Source organism: Pteronotus mesoamericanus, unplaced genomic scaffold (genome assembly GCF_021234165.1).
Source record: "Pteronotus mesoamericanus isolate MK-2021 breed Mesoamerican mustached bat unplaced genomic scaffold, CSHL_Meso_final contig_221, whole genome shotgun sequence".
Taxonomy (NCBI): Eukaryota; Metazoa; Chordata; class Mammalia; order Chiroptera; family Mormoopidae; genus Pteronotus; species Pteronotus mesoamericanus.
Genome location: NW_026555092.1, coordinates 13,980,809 through 13,994,259, shown reverse-complemented (window position 1 = coordinate 13,994,259; position 13,451 = coordinate 13,980,809).

Below are 13,451 nucleotides of genomic sequence, written 5' to 3'. Positions count from 1 at the left end.
TAGAGATATTATAGTTATTAACAGAAAAATAAAGCAATAGTTGGCAAATAAATTTGACAACGTAGATAAAATGGACAAATGCTTAAATACACACACAAACACAACTTATCAAAATTGACACAGGAAGAATAGATAATTAGCATAGTTCTTTGTTTATTAATTTGAATTTATCATTTAAAAACCCTCCCATAAAGAAAACTCTAGATCCAGGTGATTCCCTGGTGAGTTCTATTAAACATTTAAGAAAAAAAATAGCATCAATCTTATATGAATTTTTTTCAGAAAAATAGAGGCTGAAACAAACCTATCTCCTGTTACAAAGTCAGCATAACCTTGACACCCAAACCAGACAATCGTATTATAAGAAAAGAAATCCATATTCTAATATTTTTATGAATGTGGGTGTAAAAATCCTGAATAAAAATTAATAAATTGAATTTAGAAATATATAAAAAGATGCTACATCAGAACCCAGGAACACAAGGTTGATTTAACATTTGAAAATCAATGTAATTCACCACATTACAAAAATAAAGGATAAAAATAATCTTAACAGATGCAGGAAAATCATTTGAGAAATTTAGCACTCATTCAGCTCACAGAAAACTTCCTCAGTCTCATAAAGGGCATTATAAACAACAGCAAGGGTAATGACAACAACAAAAACAAAACCTACAATGAGCATCGTGCTTAGTGAATAAAATCTTGAACAATTTTCACTTAATACTGAGTATGAGGCAAAGACAACCTCTCTCACTCCTTCTATTCAACATTGTATTGGAGGGTCTATCCAACACCATTAGGAAGAAAAGGAAATATTGGACAAGAAGTAAAATTGTCTTTAGTCACCAATAATATGATTATTTATGTAAAAATTCTGAGAAATTTTTTATTACTCAAACTACTGCAGTAATTTAGCAAGATCACCAGTATACAAGATACACAAATCAACTGTATTTCTACACACTAAGAGCAAACAATTAGAAAATTTCATTTGCAATAGTATAAAAATATAAAATATTTAGGAATAAATTTATTAATGGATGTGTAAGATCTTTACATTGAAGACATAATATTGTTAAGATATTGATTCTCCCTCAAATATGTATAGATACAATGCAACCTTAATCATAAATTCAGTGGGCCATTTTTAAGTGAAATTGACAAATTGATTCTAAATATATGTATGTGTGTGTGTGTGTGTATATATATATATATTTAATTGCAAAGGATCTAGAATAACCAAAATAATCTTGAAATAAAGAACATAGTTGGAGAACTTATTTCAAGTCTTATAAAAAGCTTACAAAGCTATAGTAATCAAGGTATTGTAGGGTACAGTTAAGGGTAGACAATTAGGTCAATGGAACAGAATAGAGAATCCAAGAATAAATCCATATCGGCATTTGAATTTTAACAAAAGCACCAGGGCAATTCAAAGTGAAAGCAAATGTCTTCTCAACAAATGGGGGAAAAAAGTATAAAAAAAATAAACTTCAACTCCTGCCTCACACCATATACAAAATTAATTTGAATGGATAATAGACCTAAAAGGAATAGCCAAAGTATTTTTTAAAAATAAGAGAAAATCTTTGTAACACTGGAGAAGACAAGCATCTTTAGCATATGAAAAGAACTAGTCATAAAACAATTGATGAATTAGATTCATCAAAATTTCAAAACTGCTTCTTCATTGCTAAGTTGGAAAATAAGCCATAGACTGGGGGGAAACATTCTCACTGCACATGTCTGTCTAGCTATATAAAGAAATCCTAGAAGTCAATAATAAAAAAAAACAAATCACTCAATAAAAATGGAAAAATACGTAAACATAGATTTCACAAAACCACATATATGAATGAGTTTAAGCACATGAAAATTTACTTAGTATCATTAGTCATTAAGGAAATGTGTTAAAGACACGATGTGATGTCATTTTACACCCAGTAAATGGCTAGAATGAAAAGGATGGAAAATACTAAGTGTTAACAAGGATATGGAGATACTGGAATTGTAAGTAGGAGTGTCAAATGGAGAACTGTTTGTTAGTAAAGATACACCCACCATATGATCCAGATACACTTTGAGGTAGTTACCTTAGGGAAATAAAAACGTGGATCTCCTAAATGCCCCATACATAAATGTTCCTAGCAGCATTATTTGTAATAAACCCAAACTGGAGACAACCCAAATATCTATTACCAGGTAAATAGATAAATAAATTGTGGTATGTTCACACAATTGAATACTACCCAACAATAAACAAGGTTGAATTACTGATACATATTACAGCATGGATGAGTCTCTAAAACATGTTGAATAAAAGAATGCTGATACAAAATTAATGTCTGGTAGTGGAAATTAGTGATGGTCTATAGTGGGCAGGGAGATTACTAAACAAGAAAAATGTGAGAATTTGGATGGGTCCTATATCTTGATTGGGGCGGTAGTCACATGGATATATACATTTGTCAAAGCTCATCAAATTATACCATTAGAATCTATTCAGTTCCCTGAAGGTAAATTTTACCTTTAAAAAAGAAGGACAATCTGGTTACAGAGAATGGGTTTGAGGAAGTACCAGGTGAATCCTGGAAGAACAGTCAGGAAGCTATTGAGTAGGCAGGTGAGAGATGGTGGCACTTGGGATACAAAGGGGGCGTGGAGTTGAGAAGACGAGAACAATGCTGACAGATATTAAGGAGGTAATAAAGGTGGAGTTTGGTGATTGTAGGAAGAAGATAGGTCTTGGATTACTTTCTGACTTTTGGCCTCATTCACTGACATGGAGAGAACCCAAAGGAGCACCCAGTTTGTAAGATACGATCACAATGCACAAGAGTCAAATTTCTAGAACGCAACACCGACTATGTCCCTTCTCTGCTTACTCTCCTTTAGCAGGTCCTTCTGCCCACAAAATATAGCGCAAGCCTCTTAAACCATGAGGTCTTACATGATCTGAATGCTGCTTACTTCTCCAGCCTCAGGTTGCCTAACTCTCTCTCCCTCCCTCCCTTGAACCCTATGCTACATTAATTTCTAGAGGTGCTGTGTCTTTTCCTGCCCCTGAACATCTACATTAGCTGAACCCTCTGCTTGGAAAATCCCTCAACTGGAGTGCTGTATCAATCCTTTCATGGGAATCCCAGACAACTCAGTGTGTGCCTCTGGTATAGGAATCTTTTGCTGCAATTTTTGCTTTACACATTTCTCTTTCTCAACAGATTGTGAATGCCTTAAGGGTAAGGCTATTTCTTATTTAACTCTGGTACTCTCTATGCCTAGTGTCAATAATGTTCAAAGAACGGATGGGGTGGTGAAGGGTCGAGATTTCTGTCTTTGCACTTACCGTCTATTCTATAAGATGTTATTAAGGTCCAACTAAGTTCTCTGCAGAATGGGAGAAACGCTAAATTATTTAGATGGCAGCAGGGAAGTGATAAGTGGCATTTGACCAGAAAGACCTCCTGGGAGTGATTTCACTGAAGTCATTCTCTGAGGCCCCGTGAAATGAAGACTGCGATGCAATGTGCTTGAGGAAAGAAGGAAGCCCCCAAACACAGAACCTCTTTGTAGCAATATCACTAATAAAGTGCTGCTGAAATCAAGTTAATGAAGTCACTTAGAGTACTGGACACAAGGAAAGTGTGAGCTAAAATATTTCCTTTCCTAAAGATCTTTAACAGCAAAAGAAATATTACCATACTGGATGTTGTATTTTTTACCTCTAAAACACCAATGATATTCTTCTCTACCTTCACTGCTTCTGCCTTGGTTCAAGTTCTTCTCATCACTTGCCTGAAGTGCTGCAATAGTCTGCCAGGTCTCCCTGCCTCTAATCGATCCTAAGCTCTGGCTACCAAGGTGACCTTTCTCTAACACAGACCTGACCATGTCACCCCGATCTAAAACTCCACCCCCCTTACATTCTATATAGGATATAAATTCTTAACACAGAGTTCTTAACATGATCTAAAGGTCCCTCCTGTCGAAGGCCCTGTCTCGCTTTGCAGCTTAACTTTGTGCATTGCTATCAGTGACCACTGTTTCTGATGGGAAATGTGTCACATGGGAAAAAAGAATGAAAGTTATCCTAGCCACCCTGCTTTTCCTGCCATTCTTTTTAGATGTCGCGTTCATTTTTATTGGTAACAAATGACCACAAATTTAGCAGCTTAAAACAACACACATGTATTATCTTCCAGTGTCTATGGATCAGGAGTCTGGACATGGTTTAGCTAGGTTTTCTACGTAAGGATCTCACCAGGTTGCAACCAAGGTGTGGGCTGGGCTGCATTCCCATCATGAAGGATGACTGGGGGAGAGTCCACTTCGAGGCTTGCCAAAGTTGCTGACAGACTTCAGTTCCTTGAAGCTGTAGGACTTGAGGCCCTCTGCTCTGACAAGTCACCTGCAGCTCTTTGCCATGTGGGTCCCTCCCAGCCAGTTCACAGCATGGGTGCTTGCTTCTTCAAAGCCAGAGGAAGAGAGAGTGCAAGACTGCTAGCAAGGTGGGGTCTTATAAATGTAATGTAATAATGGGAGTGACAGCCTATCACCTTTGCCATTAATCTGTTGGTTAGAAATAAGTCACCTGTCTCAACCGCACTCAGAGTCTGCACACCAGAAGACAGGGGTTATAGGGATCACCTTAGATCTAGCCACCAGATGCCGTGGACTTTCAAGCTTCTGAGCCTTTACTCATGCCATTCCCTTTCTCTGATATGCCCTTCCCCTGACCCTCCTGCCACTGATACAGAGCAGTAAGCATTGCACTTGAGTTACTCTGTGTTGGTTCCGGACCCACCTCTGCAGGGTGTAAACTGGATGGCTGACCTCTGAGGAGAGAGAAGGAAAAGCTTCCATTCAAGACTCCCTCTCTCACTTATCCTGTATGACTTTTGAAAAGATACTGATCCTCTGCCAGCCTTAGTTGCTTCATCAGTAAATGGAGAAAATGATGCAATCCATCTCACAAGGTGGTTGTGTGAATTAGGTGAGGTATGAATGTAAAATGCCTGTGGAGTGCCTGGCATGCAGGAAGCCCTCATAGGAGTTTTGTTGTATTGAAGATGATCCCTGGATTCTGCTGCTCTGAGGCATGTCCTGTGTGGGTCCATGATGCTGTGCGAGCTACGGACATTGTCTCTGGGTGGGGGCTTCCCCTTCTCTCTGCAGATCCAGCCCCTGTGGGATTTGCAGGAACGGCTTATCCCAGACAGCGTCCTTTCCCTGCAGCTTCTCTCCAGCCAGGCAGGCCATTGCCCAGCCTCACAGGCGGTCAGCACCGCGGACAGGGGCCAGGTCCTCACTGGACACCTCCAGCCTTCCTGGGGCAGATTTCCTCTTAGGGAAGAGAGAGCAGCCGGAGAAGCCCCAGGACAAGCACAACCTCTGCCACAGCTCTCAAAGCCAGGCTCCCTGGGGGCAGGAGGGGCACACCACCCACCTTTTCCATGGCTGCCTCTGAGTACTTTGAATTTCATTAGAGCAATTATTTCAAATGGAATTAAAAGGGTTTAAAATTAGACCCTAAACTCTTAACAATTAGTGACGCAGCGCCTGCCATCCACAGAGCCACAATAGACCTATGTCGATTGGTACGTGAGCACAATGCCGGTCTCCAGAATAGCATTCCCTGTTACAATAAATGGCTTTTAATAAAATGAATATTCTTAATTACTGCTGCATTAATAAGCTGCAAATTAGTCATCATTAAAGGCCCCACGGTCCCTCTCCACCTTTCTGAGAGTCACTGGTGGGCTTCACCAGCTCAGCTGCTTCTGCAGACTCTTGAGTTTTCTTGTGGCTTCTTAGGAAGTGGCCAGTTAGGGGCTAAGTCCTATATCAGCCTCAGGGCAGAGGTTTGAAGGCTGGGTCAGGTCTCCGGGTTCCTTCTGGCTGCCCTAGCTCAATGCTTCCAGTGTTCTCTAGGCCTAAGAAGCACCAGGCCACTTAAGACCCTCAAACACCTTGACCACATCATTTATTCTCCCCATTATCCATTCATTTACTTGTCAGGTTCCCAGCTGGGGATATTCACTGGAAAGGTATCCGGCATCTGTTTGAACCTCTCCCAGAGCAGGGGCAGCCCCTGCTTATAGGTTTTCCTTGTAGGAGGCTGAGATCTGCCTGAACTTGACTTCTGAGGCCCTGGGCTCCACTCATCCACATGCCTGAGGGAGTTCTGAGGAATCCTGAGCAAGAGCAATAGACTCGCAGGTCTGGAATCTGTCCGCAAATCCCTGTGGGAACTTGGGCAAGTCATCTTCTCTCCTGGGCCTCAGTTTCCCCATCCATACACTGGAGACTTTGGTCTAGGCCAACAGCCAGAATACTTTTTCTGTAAAGGGCCAGATAGTAAATACTTTAGATTTTGAGGGTCAAGTGGTCTCTGTCACAACTACACAGCTCTAAATAACTGGAGGGGACTGAAATTGACCCACGGGTTGTAGTTAGCAGATCCCTGGTCTGAGTGAATGGTAAATGCCAGTGAATGGCAGCTCTTGCATTCTGTGAATCTATGAAAGGGATATTCTTCTCCTAGGAAGTCTGGGGAAACTTTAAGCAAGTTTTCATGAAGCTTTCGTGAAGGTCATTTAAACCAAATTACAAGATGTTTCACTTGGGAGGTGATTTATATATATATATATGAGAGAAGGTGTTTTTTTTTCTGATCCATATCCCAGCCACCAACACACACACATACTGCAGAGGCTACATGATGGCCTTATGAGACATCAAATCCTCATCCCCAGAACCTGTGAATGCCACCTATGTGGTAAAGTTTTTGCGAATGTGATTAAGTTAAGGATCTTGAGATGAGGCAGTTAGGCTGGATTAACCGGATGGGTCCTAAGTGCTATCACAAGCGTCCTCCTAAAAGAGAGGTGGAGGAAAGTAGACAGAAGAGGAGATGGAGGCACAGATTGGAGTGATGCAAGCACAAGCTCAGGGAATGCCAGCCGCCACCAGAAGCTGAAAGAGGCAAGGAGCAGATTTCTCCCAAGAGCCTCCGGGGGAAGTGCAGCCCTTCTGACTCCTTAGTTTCAGCCCAATGAAACTGATTGCCGACTTCCAGCCTCCAGAACTTTTGGAGAATAAATTTTTGTTGTTTTAAGTCACCAAGTTGTGGTCATTTGTTACAGCAGCCATGAAAAACTAATATACACACCTTTTCTCCTGTAGGAGCCACTGATATTCCTTATGACTCTGTAGCTACACTTTGGCTAAAAGGAGAGATAAGAGTAATGACAATTTTTTACATGGGTTCCTGTACTCCACCAAGCACACACTGTGGTGTAAAGTGATAAAATACGTCCATCTGTACACGGTAGCCCTATAAGATGTTACACTAGACTCCAAAGTGTGCAGTGCTTTGCCCAAGGTCACTCTGTGAGTAGGTGTCAGGGCCAGAACTTGAAACTGCATCTTCGGATTCCAAGCGTCTGTGTTGTAGGCTGTGTTGAACACACCTGCTGGATAGAAACAAGGACTGAGAGAGCTGGAATCAAACTGCAGTTCAGGGAAGCTGTTCCTTTGGAATGGTACTGGTAGTGTCCCCAGGTAACACCTGGCTCAGCCACAGGCCCTGAGGAGAATTTACTGTGTATTCTGTGTCCAAGTAGTTGGCAGAGCCCATCTGAGGGCAGCTCCTGGGCTGGGCACCAGCAGATCTGCTGGGGCATTGGACCCACCCAGGAATCCTGAAGACAGCTCATCGATTTGTGTTTTTTTTCAAGCCTTTTATGTAAATCAGTACTGTGGTAAATGCCAGAGAGAGGGGGGCTCTGCAGCTAGCTAGTCCTGCTTTCTTTCTTTCTCTCCCTCTCTCCCTCTCTCCCTCCTTTCTTCCTTCCTTACTTCCTTCTTTCCTTTCCTTCTTTCAAGATTTTATTTATTCATATCTAGAGAGAGGAGAAGGAAGGGAAAAAGAAAGAGTAACATTGGTTGCCTCTCACATGCCCCCACCTGGGGATGTGGCCAGCAACTCAGGCATGTGCCCTGATGGGGATTTGAACTGGTGACCTTCCGGTTTGCAGAACGACGCTCAGCCCATTGAGCCACACTAGTCCATGCAGCCCTCTATCCTTTCCACCACACCACAGCTGGAAAACCAGACAACAGATGTGTTCACGTCTTTGGAAATGCTAGTGTGAAGGGGAGCAAACCCAACCTGAAATCTGCCTAGTTAAAAGGCAATGTCCTGGAAAGGAGCTGGTTGTCTAGTTTGCCAGCAGAATCCTGGCTGCTAGAGCAGGGGAGTTCACAAGTCCAGATCTTTATTTATTGTGAAATCCAAATGAGTACTTTAACTCAGCAGTCCCAGAAGACCACAAACATATTGACTGAGTGTGATTGAACAACCCACACTAGGAAAGGATAATGTATACAATTTATTACACATTTAATTCAAGCACATTTTTTTTCCCAACAATCACACATGATGTACAGTGTGGTGTTCTAAAATTAGAGAACTTATACTACCTGATCTAAAGACTTATTATATAGCTACAGGAATCAAAACATGCGGTATTCACATAAAGATAGATAAGTCAGTGGAACAGAATAAAGTCAAGAAATAGACCTATGCATATATGTTTGGTTGATTTCTGGCAAAGATGCCAAGGTTATTTAATGCAAAAAGGAAGAGTCTTTCAACAAATTGTGATAGAACCGAGCACCCTTATGGAAAAAAAATAAACTTGGACTCATACCTCGCACCATACAAAAATAAATAAATAACTTGAATGGTTTATAGGCCCAAACATATATCCTAAAACTATAAAACAGAACACAAAAAGTACTTTGCCCTTTGTTTTCTGTACAGTACTAGTCAGGGTTTTCCAGAGAAAGAGAACCAACAGGATATATAGAGATATTTATATAAGAGGAGCTTTATTACAGAAATTGGCCTACACAGTTTTTAAGGCTGAGAAGTTCCACAATCTGCCATCTGAAAACTGGAGAACCGGGGAGCTGCAAGTTGGTATATTTTAGTCCACATCCAAAGGCTTGAGAATCAGGGGGCTGCTGGAGCCCACAGACCCAAGAACCAAGTTGCTCTGATATCCAAGATCAGGTGAAGATGGATGTTCCAACTCAAGAAGAGGGACAATTTGCCCTCCCTTCATCTTTTGGTTCCACCCAAGCCCCTAAGGGGCTGGACAATGCCCACCTGCATTGGTGAGGGCAGATCTCTTTCCTTACTATGCTGACTCATATGCTAACCTCTTCCAGAATCACCTTTACAGACACACCCGGAAATAATGTTTAACTAGGTATCTATGCATCCCTTAGGCTGGTCGAGTTAACACATATATTTATTTATATTTATATATTTTAATGTAATAGGTTCATAATATATAAAACATAAGTAAATATATATTTTAAATGAGCAAAATATTTCACCAGACTTTTACAAAAGAATACACACACACACACACACACACACATATATATATATAGCCCATAAACACACACAAAAACTGTTCAACATCACTAGTTACCAAAGAAAAGCAAATTAAAACCTCAATGAAATACTGCTTTATACTCACAACAATGGCTAAACTAAAAAGACTGACAATACCAAGTGTTAGTGAGTATGTAGGACAATTAGAACTTCATTTCTGGTGGAGGGTGTGTAATCCTACACCCTCTTTAGAAAAGAGTTTTGTGGTTTCCTTTAAGTATATGCTTATTATACGACACAGCAATACCTAGGTATTTACCCAAGAAAAATACATGGCCACGGAAAGGCTTGTACACGGATATTCATAGCAGCTTTATTCAAAAGAGCCTAAAACTGGAAACAACCCAAATGTCTATCAACAGGTGAATGGATAAACATTGTGCTGCACCTATACAATGGAATACTATTCAGCAATGAAAAATGAGAATCACTAATTCATGCTACAGTATGGATGAATCAGACACAAAAGGAAAAATAGTGTTTGAATCCATGTGTGTGATGTTTTGGAACTGACAAAATTAATCTCTAATGATGGAAATTTCATCAGTGGCTGCTTGGGGAGGACTGACTGGAAAGCGGCACTTGAGGGGGAGACGGAAATGCTCTATATGTTGATCGGTGTGGTGTTATACAGGTATATACATTTGTCAAAATTCAAAATTTATGGCATGTAATTTATCTCAAAAGTTATTTAAAAAACATATACTGGGGTCTGATCATTAATTTCCATATCTTTCCCCAAAGAAACTGGTAAAAACTCACACTCAGATATGGACATGAAGACAGATTCAGCCCAGATCTTTCCTTTTCTTGAGTTATTCATGTTCTAGGGTCCTCCCCAGTCCCTGTCTCCAATGGCATGTGACACCCTTGTGTGAGAGCCTTTATTCAATTCTGAAAATCGCCAGCCTCTGTTTAAGCAGAGACTGGTTTCGGGGGAGTGAGAGTTACACCCTGCTCTGAGTGTAGAGCCAACTACAAAGACGACACTAGAATCAGAGAGACAGAGCTTTGCAAGGGCTGATAATGGGCTAGGTCATCAGTCAGCTGAGGCTCCTAATATTTCTTCCTTCATCCAGTCACTGGTCTACGAGGCAACCGCAGCCTCTTCTGCAAGAACAGACCTGTCCCTTAAATTGACCACATAGAGGAAGAGAAAATGCCCAGACCTAAGCACAGCTGCTCCAGAAAGAAGATGATTTGAAAGCGGTTGAGCAGCAAGCACTCCGTCCTCATTCCAAACTACCCAGATGCAGGTAAATCCTGGGGAGGAGTAGGAGGAATGGGGAGAGGCCAAGAGTGGAAGTTCCCACCATCTATAAAATCTAAGGAGTCATGGTGGAGAGGGCGAGATAAACTAGCAGCAGTGCCTGCGCTTACAGTGATCCCACTTTCTATTCTTTCGGGGACAATCCCAGGGTAGGCCTGCTGTCATGTGGTAACTACAGATGGCTCCGCTTTCACCCTTAAAAGTGGCTGTTTGGATCATTGATATGGCCAATCAAATGGAAGGGAAATTGCTTTCTTCCAGTGCTGACTGCAAATGCCTCTGTTTCTCCCTATTATTTTCTATTTTTGAGACCCAGCATCTCTTTCTCTCTCCCTGGGCATTCAATCTACTGCCTCCAGGCCCTGCTCACATTGCAGGGTCAGGAAAGGTTTATAAGTCTTATTTTAACCAAGCTGAAAATTAGTGGCCCATTGGGCAAATTCACAACAGCTTGGAGCCCTGCTCAGGGTTTTGCTATTTCGCATTTTCCCTCTGCCATAAGTGGGGCTGCATGACGTGCTGGAAGAGTCACGCAGATGTATGTGACAGGATTCTGTCCTTGCAGAGCTTCTAACCTGGACGGTTGTGCCACCTGAGTGGAGCTCATACACAGTGGGCCACTCCACAGGGAGCCCTGGAGCTCGGAGAAGGAGGGAGATGCTCCAACAGTGGATGGAGAAGTGCAGCATGAGGACGCAGCACCTGGGCCGGGCTTGAGAGGTGGGTGGGCTCCCTAGGAGCAAAGGCCAAGGGAAGGCCTCTCGGACTCATATGTGCAATATGATGGCAGCCCCTTGGGTCTTCCCTGCGACCCCCATCCTCGCTCAGACTTCAGCCCCTCTCGTCGGATGTACTCCAAACATCCTATAAAGTGCCCCGCTCCCCTCCATGCGCTGCACTGCTGCTACAGCTGTCTCCCTAAGGCACAATATTGGTCATTCTACTTCCCAGCTCAAGACCTTGCAATGGCTCCCCTTGCCTACAAAATGGCAAAATGCCTACATCTTGCCACACTCTCCTCCTTTCAGGTGTTTGCCTCTCCAATTAAGGCAGTCCTCATTCTCCATTCATCAGCTCAAATCCTCTCTTCTCTCCGCGGCCTTCTCATACTCATCTAGGCTCCTGGAGCCTCACCCTTTCCTGCTCCCTGGTTGCATCTCATTCACACACAGTTTGGTGATTCTTATCAGTCTGCTTTGCCCTAGAATTCACTGGGGTCACGTGCCCTCCCCAACTCCAGACTGCAAGGCCCGATAGGGCAGGAACTGTGCCCTTCATCTCTTCATCTTCAGGGACCACCCAAAGCAGCTCAGAGCAGGTGATTAGGGACTTCTGCTGTGCTGTGTGAAAGGTCCCCATGGGACAGATGCCCTCATGTCACTGGCCAGCACACCACTGCCTACTGGATCTGCCCGGTCCAGGCTCAGGGCCCCAGAAGGTGTCTTCAGTGAGCAGCCAGGGCTTTCTTTGGAGGAGTTTACAGGAGACTCACCTGGTCCTCCACTCATTTTGTCCTTTGGCTGGAACTGCAGCGGGTGGGGGGTGGGGGTGGGTGGGGGGAGTAGTATATTAGTTTACCGCTTGATCTTTGCTCCCCTTAAGCAGAGCTAAATTTAAAGTGAATATTGATGACTTTACAAAGCCCAGTGTTTGGTATTCACTGAAAACCATTGTGTATTCCCTAAATAGTTCATTTTGTTTTCAAAAGTTCTAAAAAACTCGCTGTATTGAAATGCATGTTGTTGCATCGATTTTTCTAAAATACACCTTGTTATCTTTTCTTTGGTAATTGGTGACTGGTAATGACTTTGGCAATTTAACATGTTCTTGCAGACACTTTTCCCATTCCCCTTGATAACTGAAGTCAGGAGCGAGGGCCTGTCTGTCAATCTCTGACGCCTGTCAGCCTGCATGATTGACGGCTTTTGGTCCCACAATAGAGACCATTTTTGCAGCCCCCGTTCTGTTATTTTCCCCTCCTTTAATACTTGTGGGGGATGGTGTTTGCTTTATAATCTGCGTTTAAAATCCAACTTGGAATGAGGCCAGCCAGAGAAATTATCACAATGTCTTGTTAGCTTTGCATAAGGAAAATTCTCCCGAGGGTTCCTTAAGCTACGATTCCACCTTCTGAAATTACCTCTGCTCAGAAATCTAAGCTTCAGCCTTCATCCTGATCCTTTCAAATTCCTGGAGAAAGGCCGAGGGGTCTGCCCAGCCGCGCTCTAATAGAGGGCACGACCAGGGGGACCGTGTGCACCTGGAGTGGAGCCGGGCCATCCCTCTCTCCCGGGGCCTCTGTGTATAAGCCCCCACATAATGAATGTGGGTCTGAGTGGCAGAGCTCAGCAGAAAAGAGAAGGCTCTGGGCCTGCTGGGCAATTATAATCCTCAAAAACCAGAGCAGGCAGGAGCCTCTCCCAACTAAGACAATGAAGCCTTTGGTTCAGCGTGGCACCACAGGGTCATAGGGTTGTCTGGACCTTCGGGAGAAGCATCAAAAAAGCAAAATCAATGAGGGTCAAGGATTTAAGTGATGACATGTCTCTCTGTGGTTGTGAGTAGTTTGGGGTTCCCAGATCCATTTTGGAACCCAATAAAAAACCACGGCCTAGAAAAGTGTACATCCCATCATGCTCAAATCATGCCTACAATCTCAGGGCAAGCCGCTCCTCCTCCAGGATCCACGGCTCTCTCAGGTTAAGATCT